Raw genomic sequence first — 26,241 nt, 5'->3', positions numbered from 1 at the left:
TTAAAAAACAAAATAAAACCCTATCAGTGAGTGGCAAATGAAAACAAGCTCAGAGCTCCCACTGATTATGCATTACGGTGAGTTGTATAATTATTTCATTATATATTACAATGTAATAATAATAGAAATAAAGTGCACAATAAATGTAAAAAAATATTTAATATTCCTCAGAATTAAAAAAAAAAAAAAAAAAGAGTGGTTAGGTTTACAGAAACGCCTAAGTAGGTAGAGCCTGGAGTTTGGTTAGTCTAATTTTTATTTTGTTTCCTGTTTCCCTTTGAGGACAACGAGCCTAAACTGTTCAAGAGAAGATCCTGGTCATTTGCTAATTCACTATAGGAAATAGACTGTATTTTCAAAAACTGGACGCAGTATCTCTCATTCCATATGCTCTCCTATTAGTGTGCTGCACCCCCATTACAAAGCAAAGTCTGTACCCCTCCCCTTGAGACTGGGCATGTCTCTGTGACTGACTGGACAATTATGGTGGTGTGAAAGTCATGCTGTGACATCCTGACTTTTGAGACCAGTACATAAAGGATCACACAGCTTCTGTCGGGCTCTTTGTCTTGGGGTGCTTGCTCTTGGAATCCAGAGCACAGGCTGTGAGAAAGCCCAGGCTACTTGGAGAGGCTACGCGTAGGTATTTCAGTCAACAGCCAGCACTGACTGACTGACATGTGAGTGAGCAAACCCCCGCTACCTCCTGACCACAGCTACATGGGAGACCTGATGTGAGAAGAGCCTCACTGAGACCAGTCTCCCAGAGATGGATGATGAAGGACTGTTGTTGCTTTATGACACTAAGTTCAAGTAGTTTGTTATGCCACTAACTGGAACACCCAAGTTTCAGTACAAGCAAACACGGATGTGGACAAGTACAGTCGTGCACGTGGACAAGCCTACCCACACAATGCTAGGCTGAGGTTAAGGCACCCAGGGACACAGTGCCCAGGAATATGGCACTTCCCTTAGCTCAGCCCTTTAGTTGTTCTCACAGCCATACCCAGAGAGACCTGCTAACCAGGAGTCAGGTTGTTTGGCCATCAACCTCTTAACAGAACCCTAACCACTGTCCTTCCTCTCCTGATTATTCATAAACCTAGGATTCTGTTAGATTTCCTTTTCAGCTCTTAAAACAAAAAGATATCTCCTCAGGAAAAATAAGGTCACTAGTGCATCTTCTAACAGCATGGTCTCCTAATTTTTCACAGAGAACTCAGATTGTAACAGTACAAAGTTCTTCCTACCCTGATTGTGTGTTGCTAGAGCTGTCTTGACTGTCTCCTATGAAAGAGGCTTTCCACCTGCTTCCCACTGGGGGCAGGGAGCCTCTTTATGCCTCAATGCTGATTTGTGTTTGCAGTGATATCTAGAGTGACAAATTGGCTCTTCTCTCACTAGAGCAGAGAAAAAAAAACAAGTTTAATCACAGGGGTGGCCCCAAAATGGAAGATTATCCAGTCATACTTTGACCCCAAAATACTGAAGGCTATAATGGCTATGAAGATACTACTCAGCTGCAAACAGCCAGGAAAAGAAGTTGAGACACTAACTTCATTAATGATAATTTAATGAAAAGTTTTGAGTTTTCTAAGAAACCCTGATTTGGCTAGCATTTCCTCTTATGTCTCTGAAACTGATATGGATAAAAGCAAATATTATAAACATCTTCATGTTTGCTATAAACCTTTCTTTCTATAGTTTTCTAAATTTAAAAGCTACCACAAATTCGGTAGAGAAGGAGAAGTGGGAATACAAAAAAAACAAAAACAAAACAAAAAAAAAACACAACGCCCCCTACCCCACTTAACCAAAAAACAAACCAAAACCAAGTACAAGTGGCATTTTTTAAGTTTATCAAGGTATGAATGCAGGCACTTCATTTTTTTTGCCATGTGTGGAAAAATTAACTTGGAGAATTGTCAGGATCTGGCCATGAGATAGGAAAGGTACATGTTGTTAAATTAACTAAACAAGGAGGCCATCAAACTGAGGGGCCTCCAATGCCATGGCAGCCTATGTAAACAAACTAAAATCTAAGGCTGGAAATGCCTCCAGGTTATAAAATCAAAGCCTCAGGACAAACAATCACAAAAAGCCAACCAGGCTTTAAGCTACAGCCAGTCAATACTCTCCTTACTTTGCTTCTGCTTTTTCTTTATAGAAGTCTCTCCCTGAGTTCCTGGCCCTGGGACACCCCTAACAACTTCTGGTTTGGCACTACCCAATTTGCATTGATTTTTGTTAAAAAAAAAAAAAAAAAAAAAAAAAAAAGCTTAAAATTTTTAATATGCCTCAGTTAGTCTTTTACCAATATAAAAGAGGAAAATAGTGAGAATAAGATACTCCTAGGGGGAGAAAAAAACAGCTGGACTTGGGGCTGGGAAACCAGTGTGGAGGTAACCCCAGACTGGGCTTGTGAAGCCCTGTGCATTTAACCATTTTCTTGGACAGGCCTGGGGAATGAATTCCTGGCTCAGGTTTCTTTAGACACGGACAGTGGTCTCCTGGCCTTCTGGAGAGGTCTCTACCGTCTATGGAGCTTTGGTCTCCCATTTCTGAATCCCACAATAGGACAGAAACAATAGCCAGATTGACTGTTTTAGTTCCAGAAAAGAAGAAGAAGAAAAAATAAAAAAGATATTGAGCAGGGTTCTTGACTACAGGGAGAGCTGCATAATTTCCTGGAATCCAAGACAGAGGCTCTTAGCTAGAGCTCACTTGGGCTTTGTAACCATGGTTTTCCAAGGCCCAACTATATAAAAATAGAATATTTATTTAAAAAACAAAACCTGACAAATAAGCCACTGCTGTTTCTACTTGCAGTGCAAAGTGCCATGAGAGTCCCAAAGCACAAACCCATATAATCTGGTAAATGTGCCCTCTACATAAAAAGGTCCCTGGGCACCGGATGTCTGCTTGCTTCTAGCCCCAGGGTGACTCTTGAGGGTGCTCAGGGAATGGCACCCAGAAACCTTGAGAGATGATCCCCAGAGAGCCTTTCTTGGGTGTCAAAAGCTCCTCCCCCAGCTGGAGAGAATATCTAGTATCTGAGGAGCCCCCTGTAACTTTCCTTTTACCTCCAGCCCTAGACTGGCCCTAAAGCAGGTAGAAAGGACCACATTCAGGCGCCTTTGTTTCATGACCTTGATTTGTGAATACTTGTGACCAATAGGCCACATTTCTGATCTCTACCTCCATTTTTCTGTTGAGCCACAGATTTGCAGGAAGAAAAGTAAGTGAGATTTGGGAAAAGACTTCAATCATTTACAGAGGTAGCCACATACGGAATGAAATACATGTATGGGTTTTATTGTTGTTAAGGGGTCAAATTATATTAAACTGGAAAGGGTCCAGGTGTATATGAATTTTTGTTCTTCTTTAGCCTTAATTTACCACTTTCAAAGATCCTCTGCTAATCCTAAGGAATAATGACTTCCAGAATTAAAGACTATCTTGACTAATATGGTAATAAAGAATGTGGCTCTGCTACTTAGCATCTATGTTTCCTTGTCTATATTCTTGTCTTCACACAAATCATAATCCACAGAGACACTGTTTATAAAGCCTCATAGTATACATTTACAGTTACTTACCATGGTACACACATCAAGGCCAAACAACTTTCCCTATTAAGAAATGGTCCCTGACATCTAACATCAAGTTTTTTTTTCAACCTCATACCATTTCTTTTCATATCATGCTCGGACGAGTTGAAGTGTAACTGTGCACCAATCCCTTATAAATACCTTTTTGTAGATTTCCTTTATTTAAAATGTTATGTTTCTGAAAAATAGATTAATCTTAAAAGCACTAAAGAAGCTTGCCTTTGAAATTTACCCAATAATAAGTCATTTTTCAATGTGACTAATTTGCTTTACTTCCAGCAAAATGCACTTTTTAGGCAACTCCATGTGTTTTATTATTAAATTTATTTTTATAGCTAACCTGTTACATAATTATATGTTGTTTAGTAATAGGGTAAAGGCTACTAGAAAAGTTACACTACCAGTATATTTTCCAATTAGATGTTCATAGTGTTAGCTTTCTTCTAGAGTTATAATTCCAATGTTAAAATTCAGCCCAGTTCTTTAGTTGTTTGTTGCTGTCACAGACATAGACAGAGGGAAAGGAGACAGAGGTTAAAAAAAATTGAAAACTCCTCTTCTTTGAAGAAGAGCTCACTGTGGTGCCCCAGCACTCTGCTTTCTAACAGGCAATTTGTTTGATGGACCAGTTACCTGCAATGATTCCATCAGCAGACATTGTGCCCTACATTGCAGTGGTCATAGGGTTATAAAGAGTTGAAATACATGGTCCCTACTCTCAAAGACTATATAATCTAGCCATGATGGGAACAGTTCCATGATGCAGTTTTGTGTAATGGGAGGAACAATGGACATGGAATCAGAAGACATGAGTTCAAGTCTTGATTTTCATCCTTTGACACCTGTGTGTCCACAGGCAATTTCCTAAACGGAGCAGATCCTCAGTCTCTGCTTCTGAAAAGAAACAATAATCCTCGCCCTCCCTGTTCCATTGGATGGTGATGAAATTAAATAATGTATGTGAACATGTTTTGTAATCACAAATGCATTATGGTGCTTTCAACACAAAAGAGCTAGTATACAGTTGTATGCTACCTCCATGTTCAAGGACACGTGTTTGGGGCTGGGGGGAGGGAGGGAGCAGGGTGAGAGAGAGAGAATAGAAAAGGATTTTACAGAGGTTATGGGCTTTGTGTAGCTTTGAAAACTGAGTAGTGTCTAGGGAAAAGGAGTGTAGCACAGAAGTTGAGAGGAGTAGTACCATCAGAGTTGAAAGACTGAAATGAGAATGCAGTGTGTAAACCATAGTGACAAGAGCTCTACCTTAAACCCTAGAAGCTTGGGAATTAGTAGGTAGCTACAGAGCCTAGAGCTCTGCACGACATTACACCACTGAACTTGAATGGATTCAATAATTGTTTGAATTCTAATATAAGTTGATACTTAACAGTTTAAAATGTTTCTACCAACAATTCTGTGATGTTGTTATCACAATTGCATCCATAAAAAGGTGAGGAAACTGGTCTTAGAGATGTAAATTCCTTGCCCAAGGTAACTTAGTACATGATAGAACTAAAATATGAGTTTATACCACTTGACTCTAAAAGCCATGTACTTTTTCCTTAGTGAGAAAAGAACATTACTCCACTGTTTATTCCCAAAAGAAATGAGCATGGGTATGAATATAAATAAGCAGAGACCTGAAGTAGATGAACCAAAAGAATCTGCCCAGCCTGCTATTGACAGAAATCAACCATCTAGGTTCCTTATATAATTTTTTACTTTCTTAGATGCCATATATGATTTAATGAAGAAAGAGAATCACACTTTGGTGAGTGAGTTTACTTTCCAGGGTTTCTCCAGCTTCCATGAGCACCAGCTCACCCTCTTTATTATGTTCTTTGCACTGTACATGTTAACCTTGGCAGGCAGTATCATCATTATGACCATCATTAGCCTTGATCGTCACCTCCACACCCCCATGTACTTCTTCCCCAGCATGTTGTCAGCTTCAGAGACCATGTACACATTCATCATTATACTCAAGATGCTCTGTAACCTCATAGGCCTGAGTCAGCCCATTTCTCTGGCAGGTTGTGCCACTCAGATGTTCTTCATCATTTTGGCCATCAACAACTGCTTCCTGCTCACAGCAATGGGGCACGACTGCTATGTGGCCATTTGCAACCCCTTGAGGTACTCTGTCATCATGAACAAGAGGGCGTGCATCCAGCTGGTGTGGGGGGCCTGCAGCATTGGGCTGATTGTAGCCATGACACAGGTTACATCTGTATTCAGGTTACCTTTCTATGCTACAAAGGTGGCCCACTTCATCTGTGACATCTGACCTGTGATGAAGCTCTCCTGCACTGACATGACTGTCAATGAGATACTGACTTTAATCATCAGTATCTTGGTGATCCTAGTTCCCATGGGATTGGTTTTCATTTCCTACATCCTCATCATCTCCACCATCCTTAAAATTGCCTTTGCTAAGGGCCAGAAGAAGGCCTTTGCCACAGGTGCTTCCCACCTCACTGTGTTCATGGTCCACTATGGCTGTGCCTCCATTGCCTACCTCAAGCCCAAGTTAGAGAACACCAAGGATCAGGATCAGCTAATCTCAGTGACCTACATCATCATCACCCCCCTACTGAACCCTGTGGTGTACACTCTGAGGAACAAAGAGGTCAAGGATGCTCTGCTCTGGGCCACTGGCAGGAAGCTTTCCTGAGAAGATGGGCCTGTTTCAGAGAAGGTCTTAGAAGATTCTATAGAGAAGAAAAAGTAAAGCAGTGCCCACAGCACCTACAGTGAAAATTCTGCAGCCTACTAAGAAGTGGTTGGGTAGAAGAGAAAAAAGGACTACAAAACCAGCCTCTGGAGAAAGGGAGAAGGTTCTCCAAAGCACAAGCAAGCCTGCATTTGACAAGAGAGCACAGATGGTATGGAGCAATATATATAGAAGAAAGAACTTGATTTGGGGAAGTAGATGGGTTGTCTGCACACCTGGGACAGAATAAGATCAAGATAGTAGAACGAATTAATGAGGAGAGGCTGCTCCAAGGCAGGACTAAACTTTTAAATATATTCTATAACACTCTTTTTGGACATGGGATTCCCTTTTATCCATTTAAAGTTACAAAGGCTTAACACCCAATTGAAGTCATTCTTTTATGGACAATTCAAGTTCCTTGCATCTTATATATCATAAATAAATGGCTATCGGGGCTTCCCTGGTGGCGCAGTGGTTAAGAATCCACCTGCCAATGCAGGGGATATGAGTTCGAGCCCTAGTCTGGGAAGATCCCACGTGCTGTGGAGCAACTAAGCCCGTGCACCGCAACTACTGAAGCCCGCGCGCCTAGAGCCCATGCTCCGCAACAAGAGAAGCCACCGTAATGAGAAGCCTGCACACCTCAAAAAAGAGTAGCCCCTGCTCGCTGCAACCAGAGAAAAGCCTGCATGCAGCAACGAAGACCCAGTGCAGCCAAAAATAAAGTAAATAAATAAGTTTATTAAAAATAAATAAATAAATGGCTATCAGAGATAATAAGCATCTACACAATTCATCAGTCCTTGAAGTCTGGATCTTTTTCACGTAAGTCTGCATTTTCCCATATGACCGACCTGGAACTTAAGTTTTCAGGACCATGTAATAGAAACATTTTTGGAAAGTGATTAAAATTCCTTGGCAATTTAATTAAAGAAAGAGGTAGCACCAAGTAATCATATTGGCATTTATATTATGAGAATGTACAAAGGTTGTTGGTGATAATATATGTGAATGGTTCACCCAGTTAAAAAAATATTAGTATTGCCTTTGGAGATGCTTGGAGAATGGAAGGAAGTGTCTAGTGGATGGGAATACAGGAGAGAATCTATAAAAAGGATTAGTCAGGTGAGAGGATTGGGAAGATTTGGATGGGTAAGGAAATAGCCATATGGTAACTTAGTGACTCAACAAAAGAAAAAGACTCAAACTATCAACACTAACATTTCAGACCCCCTAGGACCTGAATTAATATGCCATCTTTCACTAGTCACCTCCACTTCCAGCAACCCTCCCCCAGCCTGTCATCCAGTCCCACACAGAACACCTGGTGACTTGTGGCTTCCCATTTCCCATTTCATATTCTCATGCTTTTCTACAGCTTATTGCCACTTAATGGAAATCCCTTACTGCCACCCTCACTGCCCACTCAACCAGGGTGTTCTCCTTTTAAAACACCAAACTAAAGCATCTCTCTTTTATGAACTTTCTAATGAAGAAGAAATCACTCCCTCACTCTCTTACCTCTAAACTCATACATGCATTATATTACTATAGTGAGCATTTCCCATGATGTCTTTATGGATCAAAGTCTGAAATGGGCAGTGAGTGATGTTGTAACCAGATGAAGACTTCGCTAAGTGGACAGTTTAATGTCTTACTTGTACCAAGTGACCTGTTTTTCACAGGCTGCGTTCTCCTTCATGTTGATTTCAAAAGTTAGGGTTATGTCCAAATATTGTAATTTTATAAATAGCCCATTATGGTTCAGTCTTACATAAATTTGAGTACTTTTTAAAATTTGTGGTGGAATCCAAGAGAACCCCAAAATAAAGGTACCGCAGGTTTGCCAATGACCACTTTTACTCAGTAAATAAAAAGACTTTTTAAATTTTAGACTGTAGCCTCAAAAATGCTGCCCTGTTCATTCAACTTTATTAATAATAATCTATATGGGCAAAGTTAGCTACTGAAAATGTTAGGTAGCAGTTTTTGGAAGCCAGCAGAGTGAAGTGGATATAACATAAGCATTGTAAGAAAAAGACTGCACTTTGAGTCCTGGCTCTGCTTCTTATTCACCACATATATTTGAATGATTAGTTAACTTCTCTAAGCCACTGTTTCCTCATTTACAAAACGTCAGTTTCTCACGACAAACACATGAAACAAGAAGTGTGAAAATCCTTTGTAAATGACACAACAGGGGCAAATATTCTTTATTTTTATTGGAGTAAGAAAAGCGTTATAATCTCTGTAAACGTCTAATTATATCAACGAAACCCAGAGGGTTCAATCTCATCCATCTGCGGAGGGTACCGCCACAGAGATTTCTGATTCTGCTTTTTTGTCTGCCTGCTATCACTTTTATTTCTATTCCTTGTACAAGGTCGAGTCTCTTTCTTTAGACACCCTGAAGAATGATGAGGGCAATTCTGCTTCTGGATGATTAATCCTCCAGACACATCCCAGTCATTTAGCCTGACACAGCGCTTCAGGGATCTCATGAGCACAGAAAGTGATTGTTTTACTTAGTTTCCCCAGACATACTGGTTCCACCCTTCATTTCTCAACTGGCCTCTTTTGTTGGGAAGAACACAAAATCATAAGAAGACGTGAATTTAAGACATACTTTTATTCCTTCCCAACTGTGTATTCCAAAGGAAGTAATGGAATCTTTCCTTATCTACGATATGGGGTTACCAATGCTGGCTCTGCCTTTCCCATTAGGCTATTGTAAGAATCAACTATAGTAGAATTAACTCCAATTTTTCCTGGCTATTTTATATTATTTCACTAATTTTTGACTCCTACCTACCTCCCACTTGTACTTAAGTTCTAACTGCTGTTGTATCCTTCCTTAAATCTGCAGGTCATGTATCTGTAGTTCCTTATAAAATAAATAAATAAAAACACTTCCAAACTTTGCATTACTATCTTTCGTTAGCAACTTCAGCAGTTAATGCCTATCCTGCTCTACATCAAACACTTTCCCCTCCTTCTAGTTTAGTAGATTTCAAACTCTTCACCATGGTCCATGGCCCTCAATAAGAAATGCATACTGTAACATAACCCAGTATACATGTATACATTTTCTGTGTGTCTGTGTATATATACACATACACATACATATACAAACAAGCAAAACATTGACAAAACAGTACTTACCCTTACTATACGCAATGCATTTTGATGTTTTTCATTCTAGTCAATTCTGTTCTATTTCATTTTATTCAAGTAATATGAGTGAAGAGAAGTGCATCTAAGACACATTTTGACCAAATACTCAATAACTGAGAGTTAAAATATTCAATGGAAGTCAATGCCTCAGCCCAATATCATCAGATTGTGTCTCTGGGATACTGAAATAAAATTAAAATCTTATTTCAAAATTTAATAACATTGGAATTTTATTATTAAACATTCGGTAATCATATTTAAACATTTGACATTTCAGAGGAAGGACATTTAGTCTTCACTGTAGCTGCTAGATTGTTCTAGCAGTCACTAAAACACACATTTGGTATACCAGATAGATGCTCATTTTTCAAGTGAGAAACTGAGATTGGTAGAAAATCAAAATATCTTGAGGGTAATATCTCATTGTTCTCTAACACTTTCTTTTCTTCATATTCTTTATTAGATATGGATTAGAAATAATTTATACTGGATACTGTCATACGTGATTTGGGTGGCAAAACTGAAATTGTGCTGTAACTCATGTATAAAATTTGATAAGATTCATGGCTTAAATGGAATTAAGAAGCTAAAAACACGGTGCTTAAAAGTTGTTTTATTTAATATTATAAATATAAAACACCAGACGATTTTACAAAGATTAGAATTCTGATATCTAATTTCCATTATTCTGCTTTGTACAATTTAAATTTTATAAATATCTATTGGCTTTATAAGGATATAGTGTTCTTTCTAAAACTATCTAATAAGCAACAAACTATTTCAATATTTATATGAAATATTATTTTCCTATTTAACTATTTAAAACTCTTAAATTTGTCCAGAAAATTAACAACTTTCACAATATCATCAATTATTCTTGCATTTTACTCTTGTAATAATAAATGAAATGTATACTTCAATTGCTTGATATAATTTTATCATGAAAAGCAATAAAGCTATTTCAGTCTAAGTCACAGTCTAAGTCGCAGATAAAACGATTAACTGCATTTGAAAATGCATATTTGAACATTTAAAAAAATCTAAATGACTTGCTTTATTCAGAGTACTGATGTTGTTAGACTGATTAGAGACAATAACCCATACTATTAAATGATCATTGTTCACCTACAAATTCAGAGATGCCAAAAAAATGGCATACAAGATTTTGAGCCATCAACTTTGCAGAGATTGAAAACCAAAGTAGCAACCCAACAGCAGATTTTGACCAAACACCAAAAGCAAAGCAGAACTTTGAGGTATTCCTGGTGTGACCCACTAAACTTAGGGAAAACATGGGGAGATATGGATGCCATAAGGAGTGTTGCATGCATGAGTGACATGCCACGCTGGCTGAAACGGTAGGTAAGTATCTGAGAAGGAGGTCCCCTATTTTTCTTTTTTCTCCTTTTATTCTAAAATAGTAGTATGTGAATTGGCATTTTCCTGATCACAAAAGCAATACTAATTCTTTGAAAAAAGTTTCAGAAAATCATAAAGAAGAAAGTGGAACGTTTGTTTTTTGGAGGTTCACTATGGCCCAATAAGTACATACAACATTTCTCCTCTCCACATTCCCCAACCCCACCCCTGCACCAAACCCAAGAAGGGAAAGAAAAGATTTTAAAATTAGGATTATATAGCCACTGCTTTAAAAAATGGACTATTTAGTGGACTAAAAATATGAGTCATGTTGAGCTACAATGAGGCATGAAATAGAGACTCCCAACAAATGTAATCAGATTAATAAGGTATCTTAGAAGTATGTGGGAATAAAAATGAAAGTCCAGTCACAAAACTTGGGAGCAACACAAAAGTTGCTTCATACCCAGAGACGGAGGAAAGTAAGAATAATTATAAATGCCAGGAGAAAGCAACAGGAGGTATTAGCCCAGAAGAAGGAGCCCTCCCCATCAGCTATTGCTCCCAGGTAGGCAGTAGCAGAACAGTGTTGGTGGTTTCCAGACAAGAGCAATGCTTGTCTGGAAAAGGCATGGAGAAAGAGGTATGGCAGTGACACAGAGTCTGGCCCTAACAAAAACTAGGGGGAGAAAACCCCATAAATACAGGAGGAAGCAACTAGATACTAGAAGTGTTGAGCTAAAAAGCTGTAATATTTTTTATAAAGTAATGTATTATAAGAAAATTAAACTCACTTCTCTTGCTCAATGGGAAGCTTATAGCTCCCCACCAAGAAACTCAAGGATTTTCCCCTGAGGAATTCAGCATGTCAAGAAAAAAGACTTAGATATGGACAGCTCAATGTCCTATGTTGAAAAATTAAGCTTACCCTAATAAAGCCAGCTTTATCACATTAACCAGCATTATCACCCTAGTAAATAAAGCCCACCATCCAATATATCCCACCTCACCACATACATTCACACAGTTTCTAAACAGCTTGTTAGTATGTCAATCATAGTTATAATGCACTGAAAGGATCACCAAGCATTTGAGGAAAACCACTAACATGAAAAGAGACATCAACCTAATAAACACATAACAAAAGAATATGGAAGAATCAGATACAGTGCAGGGAGTAGATTAAAATCTTTCAAAAGATACTTATTTAACATTTTCAGAAGGATACAACAAAATCCTTTATCAGAGAAATAAAAGCAGTGTTATATAAAAGGCATGTTCTCAGAAGCAGAAAGATATTTTACAAATTAAAAATACATTAGCTGAAATAAAAAAATTAAGTATGAGAGTGGCAAGAGAAATTTGATGAAATGTCTTGAATAGCAGAACAAAAAGACAAATAGGAGTGAAATAAGGGGACAATATATGAATACTGAAGATAAATCAATATAGTGACTCACATATTGAATTACTACATTGAACACCTGATACTAATATAATATTTTAAATCAACTATACCTTAATAAAAAATAATAAAAATAAACATTAGATCTTGAAAATAAAAAGTTTTGGTACATACAATCAAGAACAAATGAGAAAAGCACTATCTAAATAAAACCACAAATAAAATAAAGACATTTACATAACTAGGGATACAAGTAAAATTGTTAAAACTGTAAGAGAATGGCAGGAAAATCTTTAGATCAGTAAATTTAAAAATGTAGATTAAATACAAATTTTAATAAAAATATAAATTAATAGTGGCCTGAGAATAATTAGAAAAATGAATAGACCAATAATCAAGAAAAATTAAAATTTAATCAAAATACACTTTCTACCCCTACTCAAGAGAAAGACACAAGACCAGACATTTAAGAGAAAATATGCACATTCTTTTAGGTCTCATAAGAAGAGGGCAATCTCCCCACCTCAAATCATGAGAACACCAGCTTCAAAAACCTTATATCAAACCAGAAATAGGCAGTTAAAATACAAAATTAAACACCAATGTCACCTACAGATAGGAGCAAATATTCTAAATAAAATTTTAACAAAAGGAATCCATAGTTTAAAAAAAACCCAGCATGTCCAAGTTGAGTTTAGACTAAGAATATTAAGAAGATTCAACATTAAAAGAATCTATCAGAATAATAAAAATTAAAGGATAAAATTCATATGATTATCTCAAAAGATGAAAAACATAAAACCTTAGATATAAATCCAACATTCAGTTAATCATAAACATTCTTACCAAACTAAGACTAAAAAGAAATTTCCTTTACCTATGAGCATCTATCAGAAGTCTGCACCAAACAGCATATGTCATGACAAAACATTTGAACGTTCCAACTAAAGCCAGGAAAAAGACAAAAATGTATACACATAGGTAAGTATAAAACACTATATAGATCTATTTTGTTTGTACTCTTCTCCTATCTGACTCAAAATACAACCATAAAGCAATCATAACAAAATTATGTTGATGGACTTGTATAAAGATATTACACATATATATAACAATAATAGCACAAGAGAGGTGAGGGAATGAAGCTATACTGGAGCAAAGTCCTTGTATGTTTTGCAAATTAAGTTGGTATTAATAAGAACTAGAATTTTTTTTAAGTAAAAATTAATTGTAATCTTCCTCAGGGCAACCACTAAGAAAATAACTCAAAAAAATCTAGAGAAGAAAAATCAAGGGAATTAAAATGTTACAAAAGAAAATATCTACTTAACAAAAAGAAGGCAGTAATAGGATGACAAAAGGAAAAAAATAAAAAATAAAGAATGACAGAAAGAAAAGCAATAGTAAGTGACTTCCCTGGTGGTCCAGCGGTTAAGACTCTGTGTTCCCAATGCAGGGGGCCCGGGTTCAATCCCTGGTCAGGGAACTAAGATCCCACATACTGCAACTAAGCCCGCGCACCACAACTACTGAGCCTGCGTGCTCTAGAGACTGCGTGCCGCAACTAGAAAAGCCTGCACGCCACAACTAGAGAAGCCCATGCACCACAATGAGGAGCCCACTCACCACAACAAAGACCCAGTGCAGCCAAAATAAATAAAGAATTTTTTTAAAAAAATTGAATTTCAGATAAAAAAACCAAATACTTAAAACAAAAAAAGAAAGAAAGAAAACCAATAGTAAAATGGGAGATGTAGGTCCTACCTGGCCAGCAACATTAAACAGAAATAAGTTAAATAATCCAATCAAGATGGACAGATTGGCAGAGTGAATTAAAAATATATGATCCCACTATATGGTGTTCACAAGAGACAGACTATAGATTCAAAGACAAATTCCATTAAAAGTAAAAAGATGAAATAAGATATGCCATGCAAACAGTAACCAGGAAATGGAATGGATACATTAATATCAGACTAAATTGACTGTAAGACCAAAATTGTTACAAGAGAAAAGAAGTACACTTTATAGTGATAAAAGTTAAATCCATCAGGAAAACATAATAATTATAAATTGTACGTGTTCCTAACAACAAAGCCCCAAAATACATGGAGCAAAAACTGACAGATTGAAGCAAGAAATAGACTATTCAATAATAATAGTTGGAGACCTTAATACTCCATCTTCAGTAATGGATAAAACAACTAGGCATAAGATCAACATGGAAACAGAAGACTTGAACAACACTACGAACCAACTAGAACAGACATCCAAGGAACATTCCACCCTATCAAAATACACATTCTTCTCAACAAGGGACATTCTTCAGGACAGAACGTATGTTAGATCCTTAAGTAAGCCTCAGTAAATTTAAAAGGATTGATTTCAAACAAAGTATATTTCCTGAATGCAATGAAACTAATTAGGAATCACTTATAAAAGGAAATTTGGAAAATTCCCTAATATGTGGCTACTAACACGCTCCTAAATAATAACCGATGTGTCAAAGAAGAAACCATAAAGAAAATTAGAAAGTACTTTAAGGTGAATGAAAATGGAAACACATCCCAAAATTTATGGAATACAGAAAAAGCAGTGCGTAGAGAGAAATTTATAAATGTAAGTGTGTATATTAAAGAAGAAGAAAGTTCCCAAGTCATTAACCTAAGATTTCACCTTAAAAACGTAGAAAGAGAAGAGCAAACTAAATCTAAAGCAAACAAAAGGAAAAAAAAAAAGATTGGGGGGAAATATATGATATTAGATAATAGAAAACAATAGAATAATTAAGAAAACCAAAAGTTGGTTCTTTAAAACAATCAACAAATTTGACAAACCTTTACGCTAAGGTGACCAAGAGAAAAAGAGAGAGGATGCAAGTTGCCAAAATCAGAAATTAAAGAGAAGATATTACCAGTGACCTTCCAGAAATTTTAAAAGATAAGAGAATTATATGAACAACTGTAGACCAACAAATTAGACAGCCTATATAAAATGGAAAATTCCCAGAAAGACACAAGTTCTCAAAATCCACTTAAGAAGGAATAGAAAATCTAAATAGACTTATAACAAGAACAAACCTCCCATAAAGAATAGCCCAGGACCAGACGGTTTCCCTGGTAAAGTCAATGAAACATTAAGAATTAATACCAATACTTTACAAATTCTCCCAAAAAACAGAAGAGGAGGAAATAACTTTTCAACTCATTCTATGAGACTAGTATTAACTTAACATCAAAACCAGACAATGACATAACAAGAAAAAAAAACTATAGACCAATATTCCTTATGAATATAGATGCAAAAATCCTCAACAAAATAGAATCCAGCAACAATTCATTCCTAGGCATATATCTAAAAGAAGTGAAAACACACGTCCACACAAAAACTTGTAGATTAACGTCCATAGCAACATTATATTCATGATACCTAAAATGTGGAATCAACCCAAATTTCAACCAACTGGTGAATGGATAAACAAATAAAGTTTATCAATATATTAGAATATTATTTAGTCATAAAAATGAATGAAATATTGATACATGCTACAATATGGATGAACCCTGAAGACATTATGCTAAGCAAAAAAAAGCTAATCACAAAAGATAACATATTGTATGATTCCATTTATATAAAATGTTCAGAATGAGCAAATCCATAGAGACAGAAAGTAGATCAGTGTTTGTGAGTGGCTGAGGAAAGGGGAGAAATGGAGAGTGGCTGCTAATGCAGGGCATCTTTTAGCGTGATGAAAATGTTCTGAAATTAGACAGTGGTGATAGTTGCACAACTCTGTGAATTTAATAAATACCACTAAATTGTGCACTTTCAAAGGGTGAACTTTATGTTCTGTTATAGCTCAATAGAGCTGTTATATAAAAATATCCATTTACAGCAATAACAAAACACCTGAGCACCTTATAAAAATACAGCAAAAATTGACAAGGTCCTCCTGGAGAATGTTATGTCACTTTACTGAAGGACCTAAAGAAAGAATTGAATAAATGGAGCCCTATCCATTGGTGGGAAGACTTAAGGATGCAAAGATGTCCATTCTTCCCAAGTCAATCTACAAATTCAGTGCAATCCTATGAACAATCCCAGTAAGATGCTGCATGTACACTGAAAAACTAATTCTAAAATTAGTTCATTATTTAACAAAGATTTATTGAGTGCTTACACTGTGTCACTTCTATTAAAGCTGCTGGGGTGCAGCAATCAAAATGATAAACAGTATCATTGCTTTCATAAGGCTTATATTTAGTAATATGCTAAAATAGACAAGACTTTTAGAAAAAATTACAATGGGTTTCTTGATCTAGCAGATATCAAGATAAATCATAAATCTATATTAATTAAAACAGCAGAAAATTGGCACAAAAATAGCCAAAATTGATCCATACTTAAGAACAGAATAAAAAACAGCTGTGTACACATATACTAATTTGGCATATGATAAAGAAGAAAGGACTATGACTAATAGATGCCACTTAGATATATGCAATGATGAAGCTCTTTTTCTTTAGATATTTTTTAGCTGAACTTCTTGGCTCTGAACTCCAGTGTGCTTAGAGCCAACAACAGAGGGAGGAAGGGAGGAAAAAAGGAGGGAGGGAGGGAGGAAGGGAGGGAGGGAGGGAGGAAAAAGGGTCTCACTTGATTCTCAGAAACCGATGCTATGAAGCACAGCATAGACTCCAATTTGCTGGTTGGGATCCAGGAATAAGAGAAAATCAACAGGAAAACACATTTTGTAAAGCCCATCTCTTACCCATACACCAAACACTAACGCGTGAAGAGACCCATTTAGAACCTCCTGACCCCAGCTCTACATCTCATTTGCTCCCCTCACCCACTCAGGCATTTTTGATGCCCCTTCCGATGGACCATAGAAATACCCAAAGATGAGAGAGACCTGTGAGCTCTCACTGGTTCCTTTACTCACTACTTCTAAGAAGTGATGCTTCCCCACTCCTACCTCTAGCTCCCTTTTAAATTCTAAAGTCAGTGTATATGGACATATATACACTACCAAATGTAAAATAGATAGCTAGTGGGAAGCAGCCGCATAGCACAGGGAGATCAGTTCGGTGCTTTGTGACCACCTAGAGGGGTGGGATAGGGAGGGTGGGAGGGAGGGAGATGCAAGAGGGAAGAGATATGGGGACATATGTATATGTATAACTGATTCACTTTGTTATAAAGCAGAAACTAACACACCATTGTAAAGCAATTATACTCCAATAAAGATGTTTAAAAAATAAATAAATAAATAAAGTCAGTGTAGTCAGTGCAGGGAGGGGAAACAGCAAATACAGCTCACAACAGACAAGGTCTTATACACTAGCTCAGACATGCTCAAAGAGTGGTCAGGGGATTCCTTTCAGACGGTCTATCATGTCAAAACTGTTTTCATGATAATACTGACATTAATTATCTTTTTCACTCATTCTCTCCTGTGAGAGGAGTCTTCCCGAGGCTACATGTGATATGGCATCAGTTTATAAACAGAAGCACACACAAGAATCCAGATATCTTCTATTAAAGCCAGATGTTAAAAAGATTTGCAAAAATGTAAATCAGTGCCACTCTTCTAAATATTTTTTTCTGTTTTGGTTATACTTGTTTTTCATAACAACATGTTATTTATGTTAGCATCCAATAGGTTTATTGTTGTTATCTTTAAATGAATTAATAAAAAATACTTATAATTTTTTTTAGTTTTAATTGTTACTACAGTAAAATCATATAAACAAAAGCTGTTAGGGTCTTCAATAATTTTTAAGAGTTTAAAAGGTTCCTTGACTAAGGGGGAAAGGGATGGTGGGATGAATTGGGAGATTGGGATTGACATATATATTATTATGTATGAAATAGATAACTAATGAGCACCTACTGTATAGCACAGGGAACTCAGCGTTCTGTGGTGACCTAAATGGGGAGGAAATCCAAAAAAGAGGGGATATATGTATATGTATAGCTGATTCACTTTGTTATACAGTGGAAACTGACACAACATTGTAAAGCAACTATATCCAATAAAAATTTTAAAAGAAAAAGAACAAAGAATAAAGGCTTCCTTAATCAAAAAGTTTGGGATGATACCAGCCTTCTAAGAACCAGATTCATCACATCAACATGAACAGGTAATGAAGCCCTCAGTAAATATCACTTGAATAAATGAGTGAAATAAAGAATTGATATATTAGGTTTTAAAGAATACAAGTATAGTTAGGTACTGACTATATAATTTCTTTTTTTGAAATTATTTTTTAACATCTTTATTGGAGTATAATTGCTTTACAATGTTGTGTTAGTTTCTGCTGTATAACAAAGTGAATCAGTTATACATATACATATATCCCCATGTTCCTCCCTCTTGTGTCTCCCTCCCACCCTCCCTATCCCACCCCTCTAGGTGGTCACAAAGCACCGAGCTGATCTCCCTGTGCTATGCAGCTGCTTCCCACTAGCTATTTTACATTTGATAGTGTATATATGTCCATGCCACTCTCTCACTTCGTCCCAGCTTACCCTTCCCCTCTCCCCGTGTCCTCAAGTCCGTTCTCTATGTCTGCCTCTTTATTCCTGTCCTGGCCCTAGGTTCTTCAGAACTTTTTTTTTTTTTTTTTAGATTCCATATATATGTGTTATTATTTTTATCTTTGGCTCTGTTGGGTCTTCGTTGCTTTCTTTAGCTGCGGTGAGTGGGGGCACTCTTTGTTGCAGTGCATGGGCTTCTCATTGTGTGGGCTTCTCTTGCTGGGGAGCATGGGCCCTAGGTGCGTGGGTTTCAGTAGTTGTGGTGTGCGAGCTCTAGAGCGCAGGCTCAGTAGTTGTGGCACACGGGCTTAGGTGCTCTGCAGCATGTGGGATCTTCCTGGACCAGGGCTCGAACCCATGTCCCCTGCATTGGCAGGGGGATTCTTAACCACTCTGCCACCAGGGGAGCCCTATAATTTCTAACACAGTGCTTGTTATACAGTAAATACTTAAAGCATGCATGTTTTCTTCTTTGATATCAGAACAAGACCCACCAGGCTCAGAACTGGGAATTTAACATCATAGCCCCTGTATATGTGAGCTCTGGTTAGGAAGATATCCTAGGATGCTGGCAGGGTGAGTAACCATGGCATTTAACTCAATGCATGTAAATTTGTACCACTAGCTCTTGCTAGATTTGGGGATGGTTCTGGTTTACAGGACCCAGAGAGGCTAGTCCTATCTAGGATCCCCGTGTTGAGTCTCACCTTTGTAATAACTCCAGAACTTATAAATTTTAAACATTCTCTTGACCAGACTTGATTTAGAGAAACTGGAGGTATTCTAGTGGATAATAGCAGTCAGTGACTTCAGCCTTTCTGACAATCTAGGACTAAATAAAGACTCTGGGATATAAACTGGCACTTACTTGTTTCTAGGCCCCTTTTTCATCTTCACAGTCAGAATCACAGCGTAGGATTCTGCAGGTTGTGCAGTACAGGACAGTGCCACATCTAAGGGAGTGCCATTCACATTTTAGGCATCATAGATTTATGATAATTTCCCGGGAGAGACAGTAAAATAACTATGGCAACTTCTGACAGCAGTGTCTAGAGGAGGGGATGGAATGTTTCTTTTTTTCTCAAATACACACAAGCACCCTATAGACCAGCAGCCGTCCTCCCTATGCTATTCACTGAAGGCCCTAACTTTGCTCGAGAAGTTTCTGCTTCTTGTAAACTGATTAATTAGAAAAAGCAAGAAACAACAGTAGAAGAACTAGATCTAAATCCTGACTCTGCAGCTGCCTAGTTTTATATGCCTGGGCAAATCAGTCCTATCTTTATGTGTGTTACTTTCTTCATTTACAGAATAGGGATGATAACTGTTGTCCTGCCTCCCTTACAGGCTTCACTGAGGATCAAGTAAAATCCTGTATGTGCAAATTTCCCGTAAAGTATGTGCAAAGATAAAGAATTTTATCATCAGTGTGATATTAAGTCCCAGTCTTTACACCCCATGTTAATGATGGGCAGGGCATGAGGTATTTGTAGGGAGGAGAAACAGCATACAGGCAAGGCTCAGCCCAGCTTTTACAGGGTAGGGGTGAAAGAGAGATCAGTGCACTTGTACCAAAGTTTGTAAACAAAAACATGATGGGAAATTGTATAACGGACAGCTAAATTGACAAATGTCATCTTCCCTTCTGAAGGTTCCCTGGCCTCAAAGCAGAATAAAATTCCTGGAGCTTCTTCCAAGGTGTCTAACATGAATCTTCCCTTTTTTGTATTATTCAGCAAAAATAAGAACTGACCAGACTCAGGGCCTTGTACCTGGTGTCATGGGAATGTGACTGGCAGTCTGAGAGGAGCCGTCTCCTGAGATGCCATTGCAGCAGCCGACCCCACGGAGGCACCTGGTGTAGTGGAGAGCGTTCCTGAACGTAAACACTTTGGAAGAGTGAGTACACGAAGAGAAGCTGTCCTAGTCTGGATGCACTGAGGGTTGAGTAGTATCTTTAAAAAAAAAAAAAAAAAAAAAGTATTATTATTTTTTTTATTTTTGGCTGCGTCAGGTCTTAGTTGCGGCACGCAGGATCTTTGTTGAGGCATGTGGGATCTTTCTTTGCAGTGCACAGGCTTCTCTCTAGTTGTGGCATGCAGGTTTTCTCTCTCTAGTTGCAGCGCGCCGGGTCCAGGGCATGTGGGCTCTGTAGTTTGCGGCACGTGGGCTTAGTTGCCCTGCCGCATGTGGGACCTTAGTTCCCTGATCAGGGATCAAACCCACGTCCCCTGCATTGTAAGGCGGGTTCTTTACCACTGCACCACCAGGGAAGTCCCTGAGTAGTATCTTAACTGTGGCTGTATGAAGAGCACCTTTGACCTCCTTGTTCCTTAGGTTGAACATGACAAGGTCCACCAGGGAGTGAGGACGGTGTAGGCCACTGAGTTGGGTCTGTCCTGCCCCAGGGAACTCTGGGACTTAGGCTTCAGGTAAATGATGGAGGCACAGCCATAGTGGTTGATGATCACTGTGAGGTGAGAGGCACAGGTGGCAAAGGCCTTCTTCTGACTCTTAAGGGCAAAGGCCTTAAGATTCCAAGGCAATCTTAAGATTATGAAGCAATCTTAAATATGGTGCAGAAGATGAGGACATAGGAGATGGAGACCAGGCCCACGGGTAAAACAAAGCCAAAACACTGATGACAAATTGATGATCTCACTGACAGTGATGTCTGTCTGTGCAGGCCAGCTCCAGCAGGTACCTCACATCACAAAAGAAGCGAGAGATGACCAAGGTATCACAGAAGGGCAGGCCAAACACAGATGTTACCTGTACAATGTCATGTCCAGGCCAGTTCCCAGTGACCCAGATGCCAACTGGCATAGGCCTCTTACCTAGGGTGACTGTGATAGTGAATTTTATGTGTCAACTTAACTGGGCTAAGGATGTCTAGAGAGTTAGTTGGTAAAATATTGATTCTGGGTATGTCTGTGAAGGTATCTCCAGAAGAGATTAGCATTTAAATCAGTAGACTGAGTAAAGAAGATTACCCTCACCAATGTGGGCAGGCATTATCCAATGTGTTGAGAGCCTGAATAGAACAAAAAGGCAGAGGAAGGGCAAATTGTCTCTGCTTGAGCTGAGACATCCATCTTCTCCTGCCCTCAGACACCAGCATTCCTGGTTCTCAGGCTTTCAGACTGAGACTGGGATTTATACCATTTGCCCCTTGTTCCTCAGGCCCTCAGACTCAGACTACATGATACCACCAGCCTTCTTGGCTATTCATCTTTCAGAGGGCACACTGTGGGACTTCTTGACCTCCATAACCACATGAGCCAATCCCTATAATAAATCTCTTACATATATCAATATATATTCTCTTGGTTCTGTTTCTCTGGAGAACTCTAATACAAGGACTGAATCCCATAGGGGGGTTGCAGATGGCCACATGGTGTTCATACTGCATGGCCATGAACAGGAAACAGTTGTTGGTTGCATACATGAAATAGCTCACGCATTCAAGAGCTAGATGGCATAGTCTTGAATGGCAATGGGCTCAGGAGGCCAGACAGAATGTAGGGACCAGAGTGTAACAGGTCTCCGAGATGAACAGGATGCTTAGGAAGAAGTACAACAGAGTATGGAGGTGACAACCCAAGCAAATGATGGTCACAATGATGACACTGCCAGAGAGAGTCAGCAGGTACAAAGTCAACAGGACAAAAAAAGAGAACAAGGCTGTGCTACCACCCAAAGCTGGAGAAATCTTTAAAGAGTATCTCAGTAACAGCAGTAGAGTTTGGCCTAAACTCTAAGGAAGATCTGGATCTGAATGAACTGGACAAAGAAAAGGGAGAGGTGAGGTTCTAACTATACAACAGATTACACAGTACTCTGAGCAGCACTACTGAATAATGTCCGAGGCTCAGGGGAACATCAGTGCTCTTCCACTGTCCAAAAGCTCACCATCCTTGAGAACAAATTAAGAAGTTTTTCATGATTTACTAAATTTAGGACAGGGGTTGAAGGGAGGGAAAGTTTCAACATAAGATGAACAGCAGAATTATGAAAACAACTACCTTACTTGACCATTAAAGAGGTGGGTTCAGGTCAAAGAAGATGCAGGTGTTGAGTGAGCCTGGCACTTCAACACCTTCTGTACTCATCCTTGATCTGGGCCTTTGATGACACAATGAGGAGGCAGCAACACAAGGAAGGATGATGAATATCTGGGATTGATCCATTCGTCTCTGTCAATGTGACTGCCAACACAAAGTATGTGCCCCGGGAGTGTGCCAGAACAGTATCCTGAGTCCTGGGCTCTCCTTTCCTGCTTCTTTGTGTAGAGAAGATGACTAGTACATGGCCAGGCTTTGGGAGGGCCATTCAGGCTACCCTACTAGCCATGTTTCCAGACATGGAGGTCAATGCTCTTTTGAAGTAAATTTTGACATGTCTCTTTCTTGATCTATAGAGTATACTCCCTAGAGAAAAAGAACAGTACCTGGTGTTAATAAATAATGTTGACTTTCTCTAAATATCTTCCTAATGTGAAATTTTTCAATGAAATGGTATACGTAGAGGTGAGTGAGTTATTTTTCAAGAATGATTTTTTCTGCCCCTAAGCCTATACTTCATAACAGTGGCTGATAATGTCATCATTGGGACTATAATCTTTATTAGCTACCACTATCACATTCTCCCTGTGTTTCTTTTTTAGTGTCCTGTTTCCTTCAAAGATGTTCAGCATGGGCATTCTCTCATTTTGCTTTCAAGTCTTGTAGGCAAGAATCAGTATCTCCTTGGAGAACTGTGAGACACAGATCATCATCTTCTTTGCTTTCTTATCACCAATCCATAGCAGTAATGGGGTAATACCTTTTCACTGGCACCTGCAACCCACTCTTACTCAGTTCAAGAACTGGAGGACCTGTGTCAGGCTGGCATTCTCAGTGTGTGCAACAGGATTGCTTCTATCACTGGTTCAGGCTGTGGCCACTCTCTAACTAACCTTTTGTGATCCACTCACTGATCATTTTCTCTGTTATGTCTAAGTCATGTTGGACCTGGTTTCTGCTAGTCCAATCACTGATCCTGTCACTGACAGTCTTCTGACTACTACCTTTGCAATTGTCCTTTTGACTCTTATATCTTCATTATTTCTACCATTTTCAGGATAGCATTAGCCAGAAGAAGACATTGCCTCTGTGTTTCTCATCTCACCATGGTGAGCATCTGGTAAAGCTATGCCTTTAGAGCTTACTTCAAACATGATAGTGAGATCAGCAAAGGTTAAAATTAGTTGATCTCAATGACCAACTCTAATCAGAGTCTGTAATACTTAAAAGTAAAGATGTCAAGAATGCCTTGACATAATTGTAGCTAATAAAGCTCTTTTCCAGGATTATTGGAAGGATATTAAAATCTCTTCTCAAGTAGTTTTGCAAATTTTCCAGACAGAAATATTGTAAATAAAGTCACTGGTGTCAAGGTTTCAGGTGACTGGTGATGTGTCGTGTGACACAACTAGGGCCAGCATAAAAGTGAGCTTCAAGTACAAACTTCAAAAAAAAAATTCTTATAACCTCAGCCTATTGTTAATATTATAAGTATATAGCCCTCTAAATTGATGCCCACTGATTCTAGTTCTTGAGATTTCTATGAAGTCAAAATATGGTCTTCAGCATAAAATTCAAACTTAAAATGTTCAATGTACACCATAAACTGAAATAAACTATAATAACACATACAGTTAACTAAATCTAGAATTAATTCAACTTGGATGCTTGAAAGGGGATTTATTCGAAAGGATTTTTTTGACAAAAAAAAAATCTGATTGGGAATTCTGGTTCCTGGTTCCACATGTAAGGAGCGTGGAACACACCATTCTATCCTAATGAAAGAAAGTGAAAGCCTGAACAGGCTGAAAAATCAACAGTTCTTGAATCCATAAGAAAGGTGAAGACACAGGGAAAAGTACTGCCCCTAAGATTGCAGAGACAGGCAAATATAAGGAGTCATAGTTTACTGGAACAGAGATTCATTCATGAAACCACCATGGGAGCCAGTGCTGGGGTAGGAAGGGAAAGGTAAATGATCACTTTTGATATCAAAATTTAATCTAAATAAGAGCATACATTTATGCTTTATGTAATTACTATAGTTGGTACTATTTATATTTTTTGTATGGGCTCCAATTGTTATCGAGTGTTACTTCCTTTCAGCCTGTAAAACTTCCTCTTGTACTCTTGTAAGGCAGGTCTGCTATCAACAAATACTCTCAAGTCTTTGAGTACCTGGAATTGTCTTTATTTCACCTTCATTTTTGAATGATAGTTTTGCTAAATATAGAATTCTTGACCTTAAGACCTTGGGCATTATGCTTTGAAAGCTTCAGATTGTATTTAAGAGGAAGCTATAGATCATTCCCTACAGACATTCTTCAGATCCACAGTTACTTGCATTTCTTTTCCTGAAGTCACTTTTTAAGGTTGGGTACTTTAAATATTCCTTTAAAAGAAAACTTGGGGGAAAAAAAAAGAATTATTGATGAACAGGATTTTCCCCCCAGCAATTTAGATGTGTTTTACTGACTCTGGACTCTACTATCTGAAGAAAAGTCAGCTGTTCATCTTATTTTGGGGCCCTTGTTATATGATGAGTTTTTTATCTCTTCTTGATTTAATGATTTTCTCTTTATCTTTGGAATTTAACAATCTGACTATAATGTTTCCACATGTGGCTTTCTTTGTGTCTTGTCTTTCTTGGATGGATAGATTAATGTTTCTCATCAAATTTGGAAGGGGGGTTGGCCACTGAACCCACAGCGGAAACTGAGGAAGGAAGATACAAGCAAACGTCTTTTCTTAGGAGAAAGCAGTCTGTGCTGGATCTCCAACTACAATTCCAGCTCTTTTCTCCTTCTGCACAGCACTTTCTCTCCAGACAGGACCCAGACCACTGGATTTATTGAGGAAGAAATGGCATGCCAGTGTGGCAAGTTAACTCTACTCTCTATCTTGCTTACCTGAATTGGTGCAGCCGGAATCTTTCCTCCTCTCCAAAGAATGACTCAGTTACTTAAGAAACAATGAATTTAATATGGAGACATTAAAGTTTACTTGCCCCTTGCTTCTAAGGTGTTCTAGAATTCATGGAATTTAATCACAACCACAAACATAAGTTACAGTCCTCCTCTCTCCCTTTCTTCTACAAACAACCCTGCTTCAATCTAAGAATTTTAAAGCATTTGGAACTTTTTTTTTTTTAAGCTCAGTCATATCATAGATGCTGCTTCTCTGTTGGTTGCTCCTATTTTGCCTTACATATTGAAATGACAAAGGACTGAGGTCTGGGATTTTTCATTTATATTCTCTCTTGAAGTGTTCCCATCCAATACCTTAATTACTTTCTTTCATTCTTTCCTCCTTCCTTTCTTCCAATTCTTTTGTTGAACAAGTAATACACAGACATTGCACAGCAATCCA

The 26,241-nt window shown here is 38.2% G+C and overlaps 1 protein-coding gene and 2 pseudogenes across 3 annotated transcripts in view; 1 reads left to right on the top strand and 2 right to left on the bottom strand.

Annotated features, from left to right (window-relative positions):
- The window catches only part of LOC309644233 (olfactory receptor 10J3-like), a 130,183-nt gene that overhangs the window by 48,439 nt on the left and 55,503 nt on the right, over positions 1 to 26,241 (bottom strand). The window lies entirely within an intron of this gene.
- LOC309643620 (olfactory receptor 10J1-like) lies at positions 5,356 to 9,078 on the top strand (annotated as a pseudogene). The gene has a single exon. The product of its transcript is annotated as an olfactory receptor 10J1-like (transcript).
- Positions 16,858 to 21,638, bottom strand: LOC309644412 (olfactory receptor 10J3-like; annotated as a pseudogene). Its single transcript has one exon. The product of its transcript is annotated as an olfactory receptor 10J3-like (transcript).

Source organism: Balaenoptera physalus (genome assembly GCF_965194825.1).
Source record: "Balaenoptera physalus genome assembly, chromosome: 1".
NCBI classification, from domain to species: Eukaryota; Metazoa; Chordata; class Mammalia; order Artiodactyla; family Balaenopteridae; genus Balaenoptera; species Balaenoptera physalus.
The sequence above is the reverse complement of the archived record's forward strand: the minus strand, read 5'-3'. Positions and strand labels throughout refer to the sequence as shown.